The following is a 12972-nucleotide window of genomic DNA, read 5'->3' as shown; positions in this document are numbered from 1 at the left end:
AAAGTGCAAAGTAGTTATAAGTAGTTGGTAACGTTATAGTATTCTAAACTTTCTACAGAGTGATTTCCAAGCATTTGAGGTTATAAAAGAATAGTAGACATTTGGGACTAGAATGGATTATGAGATTCAATGGACTTTCTAACTTTTACACAGGAGGCCAATTGTATCAGATATTTTCTGAGGTCATACAGCTTATTAATAAAAGGCAAGGTAAAATGCAGCTCACTTATTCAACAAATGTGCATAAAGTACTATGCAACAGGTACCCTGAATTGGTAGCACTCATGGGATGTAGTTATAAATTAACATCATTCTTTTTTCTATCTTTTTTAAACCTTCCAAAAGTGAATATCCTCCCCTTAATCCTGATTGAAAAGCTAGAATGATTCCATGACATTTTTTTATCACTATTAAAGAGCAGAAAGTCAGTCACTTTATAATGAAAATACACCTTCAATTAACTAATTAAAACCATCCAATACATAGATCAATACTGTAAGCATCATTCAATGATGATTTTTTTTTTCCCCAGCTAAAGCCAGCTGTGGTGGGTTTCCAGCTGCCTTGAAGTAGAACTATGGTTCTTCAACTGCCAGTTACCAATTTCCCTTTCTTTTTCTGCTATTTTAATACCTTCAAGAACAGAGAGGTTGGAGAGATAGGAGGTAAAGAAATCAAAAATAGCTAATTCATTGGTACTATGAAGGATGGCTTTGTATTCTCATGAATAAATGTTTAAGCTTCTCCTTCATAGGTATTACCTGAGTTCTCTGCTAGTTCCCTCAGTTTTTGTGATATGGGCTTGGTTTTTCTTTTAACCAGCCACCCAGATGTACACACTTTACCATCTTCTCCCTGTGAAGCAGGCTACAACCTCCTACTGTTGATACCCTATCATCCTGTAGACTATCTCTTGTGCTGACTTCCTTATGGTGGCTGCCTTACCAAGCTCCAGAAATCCACATATTTGTTTTGCTGCTGGTGTGTAGTTATTTTCAAGGTTTAGATCGTCTTCCTATTGCCATTGGTCCCTACTTTCCTCAAGTATGAGTCAGAATCTCATTCTCTGTGCCTTTCCAATGACATAAAGTATATAATAAGCTCTAGGAAGGACCTAGTTGAAACCCCTTCTAACTAAGCGTGAAGTTAGAAAAAGAATCCCATCCTTATATCACTCCTTACTTTGGTAGAGAACAGATTAAGACTCAAAACAATTCCCATCAATCTGGCTCAAAAATCTTCCCTCAATATGTACTCCCTCAAATACACCACAGATAGGAGTAATCAACAACAACTACCAGTAACCCATTTTAAAGATCCATATGAACCAGCAAATATTTCAAGATACAAAAAATGTACTTACTGTAAGTTTGAGTTTAACTCTTTGTTATAGCAGTTGTACGTTAAACATTGCCATGGAGAGGTAATGGTGAACTAAAAGATTTCTGGTCCCTGTACCCATGGAGCTTAGTTTGTAGAAGGGGAATTACCATTATTCAAATGATAGTAGTAACAACGGCAAAAATAAAGTGTGAAATTACAACTGTGTAAGTGCTTGGAAGGGGAGGTAAATCCTGCTCTAAGCCACCCCCTAAAGACTGTTTGGACCAATAAAGAGGTTGGTTGAGGCTTCTGTAAGTAAGAGACCATTTAGTTGAGGTCTGAAAGTTGAGTACAAATGAACTTGATGAGAGAGAGTGGAGTTTGGGGAGAATTAGGAAAAACATCTTGGGCAGAGAGAATTTCTCATTCAATGGTTTAGTGCTGGGACAGACAGAAACAGGTCAGTGGGCCTGGTTTTGGGGTGAGGATTCCTGGGAACAAAACTTGAGGTGGGAGATTCTTACAGGGAACAGAATATGCAAGGCCTGAGAGGCTATGTTAAACATTAATTTTTAATTTTAAATGTAATGTTAATCCATTAAAGAGTTCTAAACTGAGGGTAGAAGTGGAGGATAAAACTGCTGTTTTAAAAAGAGTATTTTTTTTAAGATTTTATTTATTTATTTGACAGAGAGAGAGATCACAAGTAGGCAGAGAGAGAGGGGAAAGCAGGTTCCCTGCCAAGCAGAGAGCCCAATGTGGAACTCGATCCCAGGATCCCAAGACTGACCTGAGCCGAAGGCAGAGGCTTAACCCACTGAGCCACCCAGGTGCCCTAAAAAGAGTATTTTAGACTACAGTTTCAAAAAGGTCTTGTGGGGAAAAGCATACAGACATAGATGACACATTAAGGAGGTAATCTCCATGTGAGATATGTTTCAATGAGAGTGAGTTAGAAAGATCTTCCAAAAAAAAAAAAAAAAAGTGGGGGAGTGCGGGAGAAAGAAAGAAAGATCTTCCAACTTTATGGTAAAGCTTATACCCTCATTTTTCCAGCATTAATTTCCAGACTGCCTGGTGGCATGAATGCTAGACTGGTTATAATTTTGGCCAAGTTCAAAAGACACATTTTATTTTTATTTTATTTTATTTTTTTTTAAGATTTTATTTATTTATTTGACAGAGAGAGATCACAAGTAGGCAGAGAGGCAGGCAGAGAGAGAGAGGAGGAAGCAGGCTCCCTGCTGAGCAGAGAGCCCGATGTGGGACTCGATCCCAGGACCCTGAGATCATGACCTGAGCTAAAGGCAGCGGCTTAACCCACTGAGCCACCCAGGCGCCCAAAAGACACATTTTATAAAATAATAGGGTACAAATGTAACCCACCAGTGAAACTTGCTTAATGACAATGCAGAAATTTCCACTGATTCTACATTTTTCAGGTTCAAGTATTATCTATAATACTTATTAAATTCAATGTTACTTAAATATGGAAGGAGGCTCACCTTAGACAACTATTTAAAAACAAACTAAAAGTGTTCTACTTTATGTCTTTATTGCTAAATGTTTGCACAGCATATGATAAGGCAATAACATGCATAGAACATCTTTGTGCAAAACACTGTTTCTACAGTGATATTTTAGGAAGCCTCAGCTACCCACTCTTAATCCTTACAGACAAGGACCTCCATGACATGGATGCTTTCTCTCACTGAAAAAAGATGTAATCTTCCACTGGTCCCCATCTCAAAATTTATATTCCAACCTTGATGATCTGCTTTTGGTTCCCAGACTCACCAATTAGTTTCAAGCTTCTGCAACTTCACAAGTCCGTTGGTTTGAAAAAAAGACTGTTTCCTTTTCATTCTCTTGGATTCAGGCTGCTCATTCTTCAGCATGTGGTGTAGATCTACCTTAACCAGAAAGTCTCCGTATTTCTTATCGCTATCCCAACTCCAATCTTCAAGGCAGGATTATAGATCTCCCTCTTTTCTTCCCTAAAGTCCTTTTTATTCCCTAAAGCACTTGTCATATGTAATTACAACTTTATTATTGAATATCTAATTTTCCAACTATAAACTCTTTGATGAGATTGTTTTTAATTTATTTCTGTCTGCCTAGAACTTATTACATTGTGTACATGATAAATTCTCAGAAAATATTTGTTGGAGTGAACTAAACTGACATCCCATAACATCTTTCCAGGAATCCTCACAATGAAAACATTTCTTTGAAAAACATTTCTTATTATGTGTATTTTGGTCCTAATGGCTACTGTTGAATGCAATCTTGTATTCAGGACCTGTAACTTCCTTTGACACTAATTAGATTAAATCAGTTAATAAGGCTGCCATGGCATATTTATGGCAAAACACTGGAAATAAGTTATTATAAGTAAGGATATTTCAAATTAATCTTATATTTTCTTTAGCTCGTTCTTCTTTGGAAATGCCAAATAAGGCAATTGAGTGTTCACATTTTTCAGAATGCATTTTAGGAGCAATTCTAAAGTGTGAAGTGCTGAAATAATATACATTTATCTTTTTTCTCTTATCTCAGAGCTCAAAATGATAATTTACCATATTGAGTTCTTGGGAGCTAGCACTATGGAAATGTATAAAAAATAAAGAATATAAAAATTTTTCTAATAATTTGCTCCTTGGCAAACACAGTTGAAATTATCTTGAAATCCTGAAAGTATGTTTTGAACAACAAACCTCACAATATCAATATCCTGTATTAGTGTACATTTTATAACTGGCAAAGTCCCTTCAAATATATTATTATTTCTTTCATAATAATATTTTGGGTGCTTTGGGAACTTGCTCTGTGTTATGCTAAGAACAGAGACTACAAAGATAAATGTGACACAGTCTCTACATTTCTGGAGCTTTCACTCTCATTGGAAGAACAGATAATGGATGATTAGAATTAAGGACAGTAAGTGTATTGGGTAAAGGGAGGTGACACTAAGTTTTCTGTAAGAAATTCAAGGTAAGGTAAACAACATTACTTTCTGAGTGATAAATGAATTCAAGAAGAAAACAATAGTCTCAAAGCCTGAAGACATAAGCAATATATTTACTGAATGTAAGTATCAGACCTGAAGAAAGAAAATGTTACTCAGAAGAAAGTTCAGCCAATGGAAAAAATTAAGATACAAGGAAATCATAGAAGCTAATGCAGACAGGTTTTTATTTTTGTTTTTTAGAGAGAGACAGTGAGACCAAACAGGGCTCTATATAGGGTTCAATCTCACGACTCATATCATGACCCTTAGATCATGACCTGAACCAAAATCAAGAGTCATATGCTTAACCGACTGAGCCACCCAGACACCCCAAATGTAGACAGTTTTAATCAAATACCTATCTATAGGAGTGGGCTTACCTAAATTAAAAACAAATTACTCTAGTTCTATTGTTAAAATTGATTATATCATTAGGAGTTGTACAAGAAGTTAAAGTCAAATAACTTCCAAGAATCCACTCCCATATATAAGACCACACCTCTTATGGGTATGGATATGGAAGCCATTATATATATTTTTTATATATAATTTTTTATTTTTTATAAACATATATTTTTATCCCCAGGGGTACAGGTCTGTGAATCACCAGGTTTACACACTTCACAGCACTCACCAAAGCACATACCCTCCCCAATGTCCATAATCCCACCCCCTTCTCCCAAACCCCCTCCCCCCAGCAACCCTCAGTTTGTTTTGTGAGATTAAGAGTCACTTATGGTTTGTCTCCCTCCCAATCCCATCTTGTTTCATTTATTCTTCTCCTACCCACTGAAGCCCCCATGTTGCATCACCACTTCCTCATATCAGGGAGATCATATGATAGTTGTCTTTCTCCGCTTGGAAGCCATTATATATTTTATTCCTTTAATTTTTTTCATTATTATTTGAAGATTACCAAGCAAACTTTAATTATGATGTTGTTTCCTCATAGATCTCCCACAGGACAGAAAAAATAGTGCTAGTTAGGCTGAATTAAACATTTCCATCTATGTGAAAAGGACATCTCTTTTTGTGTTAACAGATGGCATTCTGATGTGACTTCCTTTAATGTAGATCTACCACTAGGAATGGAATTCCAAAATGTTCTCAAGAAATCAATTTCCAATGCCTGCAAGACAGGACTGTGGCAAATTTTGCAATATAGAAGAAAATGTAGATGTAGAAGTTTGGGCAGAATTCAGGAGAGAATGCAGGAGTTCATGTTCTGGATTCACTGACTGCTGTCTGTGTAACCTTGGAAGATTTACTATCTGGAGCACAGTCTCTTTATCTATGAAATGAAAAAAATTATGTTATTTACCTGATAGAATTGTTGTGAAGATATTCAGCTGCTTAAGTAGAATGGGACTTAAGATAGGGATCAGTGCATTTCACAATCACTGATAAATCCAAAGCAGAGTATTCTAAGGTCTGGTTACAACCTCCAGAAAAATTTTAATAATGGGTGCCTCTGTGTCACAATCAGGATGTTGGGGAATCAATAAACCATCAGTGTAAATATTAGGTACAGATGGCCCTTCTTTTCACTACATCTGTATCTTTGGGATAAATACCCAGGAGTGCAATTGCAGGGTCATAGGGAAGCTCTATTTTTAATTTCTTGAGGAATCTCCGTACTGTTCTCCAAAGTGGCTGCATCAACTTGCATTCCCACAAACAGTGTAAGAGTGTTCCCCTTTCTCCACATCCTCTCTAACACACGTTGTTTCCTGACTTGCTAATTTTGGCCATTCTAACTGGTGTAAGGTGGTATCTCAATGTGGTTTTTTTTTTTTTTTTTTTTAATTTGGGAAATTTAATATCTTTCCCCCCCCTCTTTTTTTAATTTTTATTTATTTTATTTTATTTTTTTATAAACATATAATATATTTTTATCCCCAGGGGTACAGGTCTGTGAATCGCCAGGTTTACACACTTCACAGCACTCACCATAGCACATACCCTCCCCAATGTCCATAACCCCACACCCTTCACCCAAACCCCCTCCCCCCAGCAACCCTCAGTTTGTTTTGTGAGATTAAGAGTCACTTATTGTAGGAGAAGAATAAATGAAACAAGATGGGAGTGGGAGGGAGACAAACCATAAGTGAATCTCAATGTGGTTTTAATTTGAATCTCCCTGATAGCTAGTGATGATGAACATTTTTTCATGTGTCTGATAGCCATTTGTATGTCTTCATTGGAGAAGTGTCTGTTCATATCTTCTGCCCATTTTTTTTTATAGGATTGTCTGTTTGTGTGTGTTGAGTTTGAGGAATTCTTTTTTTTTTTTTTAAAGATTTTATTTATTTATTTATTTGTCAAGCATAGAGGGAGAGTGAGCGAGTGAGCACAGGCAGACAGAGGCAGAGGGAGAAGCAGGCTCCCTGCCGAGCAAGGAGCCCGATGCGGGACTCGATCCCAGGACGCTGGGATCATGACCTGAGCCGAAGGCAGCCGCTTAACCAACTGAGCCACCCAGGCGTCCCGAGTTTGAGGAATTCTTTATAGATCCTGGATATCAACCTTTTGTCTGTACTGTCATTTGTAAATATCTTCTCCCATTCCGTGGGTTGCCTGTTTGTTTTGTTGACTGTTTCCTTTGCTTTGCAGAAGCTTTTGATCTTGGTGAAGTCCCAAAAGTTCATCTTCACTTTTGTTTCCTTTGCCTTTGGAGACATATCTTGAAAGAAGTTGCTGTGGCTGATATTGAAGAGATTACTGCCTATGCTCTCCACTAGGATTCTGATGGATTCCTGTCTCACGTTGAGGTCTTTTATCCATTTTGAGTTTATATTTGTGTATGGTGTAAGAGAATGGTCAAGTTTCATTCTTCTATATATAGCTGTCCAGTTTTCCCAGCACCATTTATTGAAGAGACTGTCTTTTTTCCACTGTATATTTTTTCCTGTTTTGTCGAAGATTATTTGACCATAGAGTTGAAGGTTCATATCTGGGCTCTCTACTCTGTTCCACTGGTCTATGTGTCTATTTTTATGCCAGTACCATGCTGTCTTGGTGATCACAGCTTTGTAGTAAAGCTTGAAATCAGGTAACGTGATGCCCCCAGTTTTATTTTTGTTTTTCAACATTTCCTTAGCTATTCAGGGTCTCTTCTGATTCCATACAAATTTTAGCATTATTTGCCCCAGCTCTTTGAAAAATACCAGTGGAATTTTGATCAGAATGGCATTAAATGTATAGATTGCTCTAGGCAGTATAGACATTTTAACAATGTTTATTCTTCCGATCCAAGAGCATGGAATGGTCTTCCATCTTTTTGTGTCTTCGTCAATTTCTTTCATGAGTGTTCTGTAGTTCCTTGAGTACAGTTCCTTTACCTCTTTCGTTAGGTTTATTCCCAGGTATCTTATGGTTCTTGGTGCTATAGTAAATGGAATCGATTCTCTAATTTCCCTTTCTGTATTTTCATTGTTAGTATATAAGAAAGCCACTGATTTCTGTACATTGACTTTGTATCCTGCCACGTTGCTGAATTGCTGTATGAGTTCTAGTAGTTTGGGGGTGAAGTCTTTTGGGTTTTCCATATAAAGAATCATGTCATCTGCGAAGACTGAGAGTTTGACTTCTTCCTTGCCAGTTTGGATACCTTTTATTTCTCTTTGTTGTCTGATTGCTGTTGCTAGGACTTCTAATACTATGTTGAACAAGAGTGGTGAGAGGGGGCATCCTTGTTGTTTTCCTGATCTCAACGGGAAGGCTGCAAGCTTTTTCCCATTGAGGATGATATAGCAGCAATGGCCACGGTCGCCAAACTGTGGAAAGAACGAAGATGCTCTTCAATGGATGAATGGATAAGAAAGATGTGGTTCATATACACTATGTACATATATATACACCATCAGAAAAGATGAATACCCAACTTTTGTAGCAACATGGACAGGACTGGAAGAGATTATGTTGAGTGAAATAAGTCAAGCAGAGAGTTAATTATTGTATGATTTCACTTATTTGTGGAGTGTAACAAACAGCATGGAGGACAAGGGGAGATGGAAAGAAGGGAGTTGAGGGAAACTGGAAGGGGAGGTGAACCATGAGAGACTATGGACTCTGAAAAACAACCTGAGGGTTTTGAAGGGGCAGGGGATGGGAGGTTGGGGGAACCAGGTGGTGGGTATTAGAGAGGGCACTGATTGCATGGAGCACTGGGTGTGGTGCAAAAACAATGAATACTGTTATGCGAAAAGAAATAAAAAATTAAAAAATAAAAATTAAAAATAAATAAACCATCAGTGTAGCTCTTGTCTCCAGAAATATACAATTGTCACTTCTGTCAATGGATTAGGGATACACTACTTCCACATTCCATTCTAGAACCACACCTTCTCTGTTAGATCATTAATTGTGAATGGATAGTCCATGTAGTACCAAGGGGTGGCATTCTGTCTTTTCATAAATAAACTAAATTTAGATTTTATGAGATTGCATCTGATTGACAGAACCTCAATATATCAACAACCCCAGTTACAATGTGGTCTGGGGAAGGCAATTTAGCAAGACATAGGTTATTGCTATAGAGTAGGCCAATCTAATGTAGTAGATGACACTGTTCTATCTTCTTTTAATTTAAAAAATTTATACATATTAGGTAAGCAAAAGAGGCCTCCTAACAGTGGATGCATACAAATGGATTTTTAAAAAACACATGAACAGACAAACAAAAATACTGATTGGAGCTAGTAGCAATAACAACAAAAAAAGTTGTTAGGAGATCCCCAACAGTGAGGTGAACTGTAATTAAATTACTGAATGGAGATCTTATGGCATATTTATTTATTCCCAAGCTACTTCTGTTTTCTAGAAGCTACTTCTCTTTGCTACTTCTGTTTGTATAGCTAGAGGGCAGAATTTAAAACATGAAATGATGAACTAGAATTTCTGTGAAGAAATCAAGGCACAGTGAATCTTATAACCAAGTAAGAACATGAATTTTATTCTGTGCTTTTATTGAGTTACTGGAATTATTTTAAGTACAGAGAACTAATCATGTCTGTGTTTATAGAAGGACAGTCTACAACTATATGAAACATGATAATGGTGCTCCAAGCAGAAGGCAGACAAAGCAATGAACAGGAAAATGAGGTGGGTATTTGTAAATCACTAAATAAAAATGATGAGAATATGAGGAAATTTTATAGCAATGTTAATGGAAAGAAGATAGTTTATGTATTTAGATTGTATATCTAAAAATACTTAGAGTATTGGGAGTAGATAATTTAGATTTAGAAAACTATTTTGCATTATAGAACAATTCATAGCTATAGGGACAGGTTTGGGGAGAACATGATGAGTTTAAGTCCACATATTTAATATACTGACCTGCCTTAAGGTCTTCCTCTAGCAGATATTTCACATATAGTTAATTATATGGACAAGTGGTACCTGAAGAAAAGATCTGCTTCAGACATAAGTATTTTGTAAATCTTTACACATAGGCAATAAATAATGCTATAACTGTAGCTATTATTTAGATAATTTAAGTAAGGTCTTACATATCAAGCTGTGTAGAGGCAGTAAAATACAGGATAGAAACTTCCAGAAAACCAACTTTTCAATCCACTAAAGGAGCCTGCAAAAAGACATAAGTTATGACCAAATAATTCCAGCCATCCAGGGCGCCTCCTTGCCTGCCCTGACTACACAGCCCAGCCCTTTGGTGAGGGGGGGGGGGTTTCTACCAGCCGAGGAGGAGACACACAGTCAGCCTGTCAACCCACACAGCCTGCACCACCTGCACGCTGCCTACCGTGTTGAAATGCTGGCACTGGAAATGCTGGGTCACCGAACACCCCAACAACTTCTCCCGCTCCCCTCCACCTACACTGATGATGTCAAATGGTTGTTGGGCTGGCAGCAAAGCTGGGAGATCATCATGGAGACGCTGCAGCAGCTGAGCCCTTCTCATGCCCACAACCACCTGCATGCCCCAGCCTTCCACCAACTGGTGCAGCACTGCCAGCAGGCTTACATGCAGTACATCCAACACCACCTGATTCTCCTGACCCCTACCAAGTACGAGACTTTGTGAACGCGATCTGCAGTGCCCGCAGCGCCTTCCGCCTGACACCCATGAGCATGATGCAGTTCAACGACATCCTGCAGAACCTCAAGCGCAGCAAACAGACAAAGGAGCTGTGGCAGCAGGTCTCACTCGAGATGACCACCTTCTCCCCATGAATCTGGCCCCTCTAGGGTCCTATACGGGGACACAGGCCTGTGGCTATAGGGGCCCCTCACACAGAGGGAGTGAATCTTGGCTGGACAGATCATCCCCACTCAGTTCTCTGGTACCCCAGACTGGCAGCTGCTCCTGGGCTGTAGCTTGGGGCCAAGATGTCTCAGACCCTAGAAGCCTAGGGTTGGGGGAGACAGCCCTGTCTGGGAGGGGGCATTGGGTGGCCTTTGGTATTTATTTGGCATTTATAAATCTATAAATTCCTTTCTTACTCTAGTCTGCCTGGGACTTCACCTTCCTTCCCTCCATGTGCAGATGAACTTTGAACCGATGTGGGGGAAAGACTGTTATTTGCTTTAGTCTTAAGTTTCTCCCACTCCAGTGAGGCAGACAAAACAGAAAAAATAAGGACATTTCTAGCCCACAGCTAGGGCTCATACTTAGCTCTATGAGCCACTGTCCAGCCATATATATATATATATATATATATATATATATATATATGAAAATATAAGAAAAACCAGAAAATATAAGAAAAAATATATATTTATATATATATTTAATATATAAGAAAAACCCCCAGTTCAGTGACTGAGAATACTAAACATATAGAAAGGTCAAAGAAGATCATATTGACAAGCTATTTATAGGAATACTAACTAAGTCATTGGAAACATTGATAAGAGTATTTAGAATAAAATGACAAGTGAAAAAAACTGGAATTTATTGAGTTGAGGATGGAATAATTGATAAGGGAGTAAGAACAGTGAAAATAAATCACTTTCCCAGAAAGTTTGGGAGTAAAGCAAGAGATATTTGGTGACATCTGGTTAAAATCCAGGATCATAGAAGCAAAAGTAAAAGAGCTGTCTGGTCGTGTGTGTGTGTGTGTGTGTGTGTGTGTGTGTGTGTGTGTGTTTTCTGTGCCCGTTTGTTGATTTACTTGTTTGTTATGCTGGGAGGTAATGAGTATACTTACACAATTACACTATAGGGACAAAAATGGTAAAGTATATTTGTCATGGTGTGTTTTGCTGGGTTGATGCTGCTTTGTTTCTGGATTCATACTTGGGATGATCATGGGTTGGAGGAAAAAAAACTTAGAAGGAGGAGGAGAATCTAAGCATTTTCATTGGAGAATGGATTGAGCAAACGGTAAAATCACCAGAAAGACCAAGAGAAAGGGAAAAGAGAATAAGTTGCTTCAATTTTGAGAATTATTTTTGCAGACAGAAGCCAGCAGCCAGGTTACATAGTAGAAATTATGAAGTGAAATATCAAAAGGATATATTAATAAAACCTCTTTGTGGTATAATCCTTTTTTTTTTTTGCCAAATTTTAAACATTTGGGGGTAAGATTTTATTCACATTTTAAAAGCATGACATAATGAGATTTCTCTAAGGGAGGGCAAAATTTAGTTAAGTTATAACAATATGATGATGAGAAAAAGACAAGAAAGGAGTGAGATTGAAAGAGCAACTCACATTTAATTTTTACATGAAATTTCAAGTGGGATATGGCCCTGTCTGAACTACAGATGAGAAAGTGGTGACTAGCACAGTTGTAAAAAAGCACAACTAGAATGAAAACACAGATTTTTAAAACCTGTAAAAACTCCCACATGTTAACTCATTCATCACTGTAAAAGAGAAAAAAAGTACCTCTTTTTAGAAGTAACAGAGCAAAGACTATAATTGGGCCCAGAAAATCTGTTCTGTTCTTTTTATTTAATTTTGAAAAATAAAACAAAATTTTTCAAGCTTTACTCTAAATCTTTGGTTTTCAGAAACAATAATTTATCAAAAAGAGAACTAATAACAAATAATAAAGAGCTTGAGTAGAGCAACTTTAAAGTGTGTATAAAGTAAATCTTCTGTGAAATGAAGAAGTTGCACAAAGGTCTTTCATAGAATGAGGAAATATTGTTCATTTATTAAAACACATGCACGGTACTTATTATGCTATGTTCTCCTGACTTTGCAAACATTGATTCATTTACTCCTTATCTGTATCTATTTATTTTTTTCTTTTATTGGAAAGGAGATTCAGCTGTATTTGAAACTAAGAAAATTTAATCGAGGGAATTGATCAAGAGCAGAACAACTAAACAAGGGAAGGTAGAATATCCCAATTAACAACAACAGAAACGTGTACCAGTTTTCAAGTGGAGGGAAAAATGAGAGAAACTGGGATTGTCAGAGCACCTGGCCCAAGTGACCAATAGAAGCTGGAAAAACAGATCCCTCCAGTGGTAGCTAGTGTCCCTGGAGAGCTGTAGACATCCAGGAAGCGACGAACTCAGGGCGGATATACATGGTTCTTAGGGAAAACATAGAGGCAGAGGGAGTGTTGTGAGCTCACTTATGTCCCCAGCCCCCCCATTCATATGTTGAAGTCCTAGGCCTCGGTTCCTCAGAATAGGACAGTATTTGAAGATAGGGC

The 12972-nt window shown here is 37.7% G+C and overlaps 1 pseudogene; it reads left to right on the top strand.

Moving 5' to 3' along the window:
* Window positions 1-10766, top strand: part of LOC123394543 — a 38044-nt pseudogene extending 27278 nt beyond the window's left edge.
* Window positions 10767-12972: the final 2206 nt, after the last annotated feature.

Source organism: Mustela putorius, unplaced genomic scaffold (genome assembly GCF_011764305.1).
Source record: "Mustela putorius furo isolate JIRA1106 unplaced genomic scaffold, ASM1176430v1.1 tig00003834_pilon_pilon_pilon, whole genome shotgun sequence".
NCBI classification, from domain to species: domain Eukaryota; kingdom Metazoa; phylum Chordata; class Mammalia; order Carnivora; family Mustelidae; genus Mustela; species Mustela putorius.
Note: the sequence above shows the minus strand (reverse complement) of the source record. Positions and strands in the feature narration are given on the sequence as shown.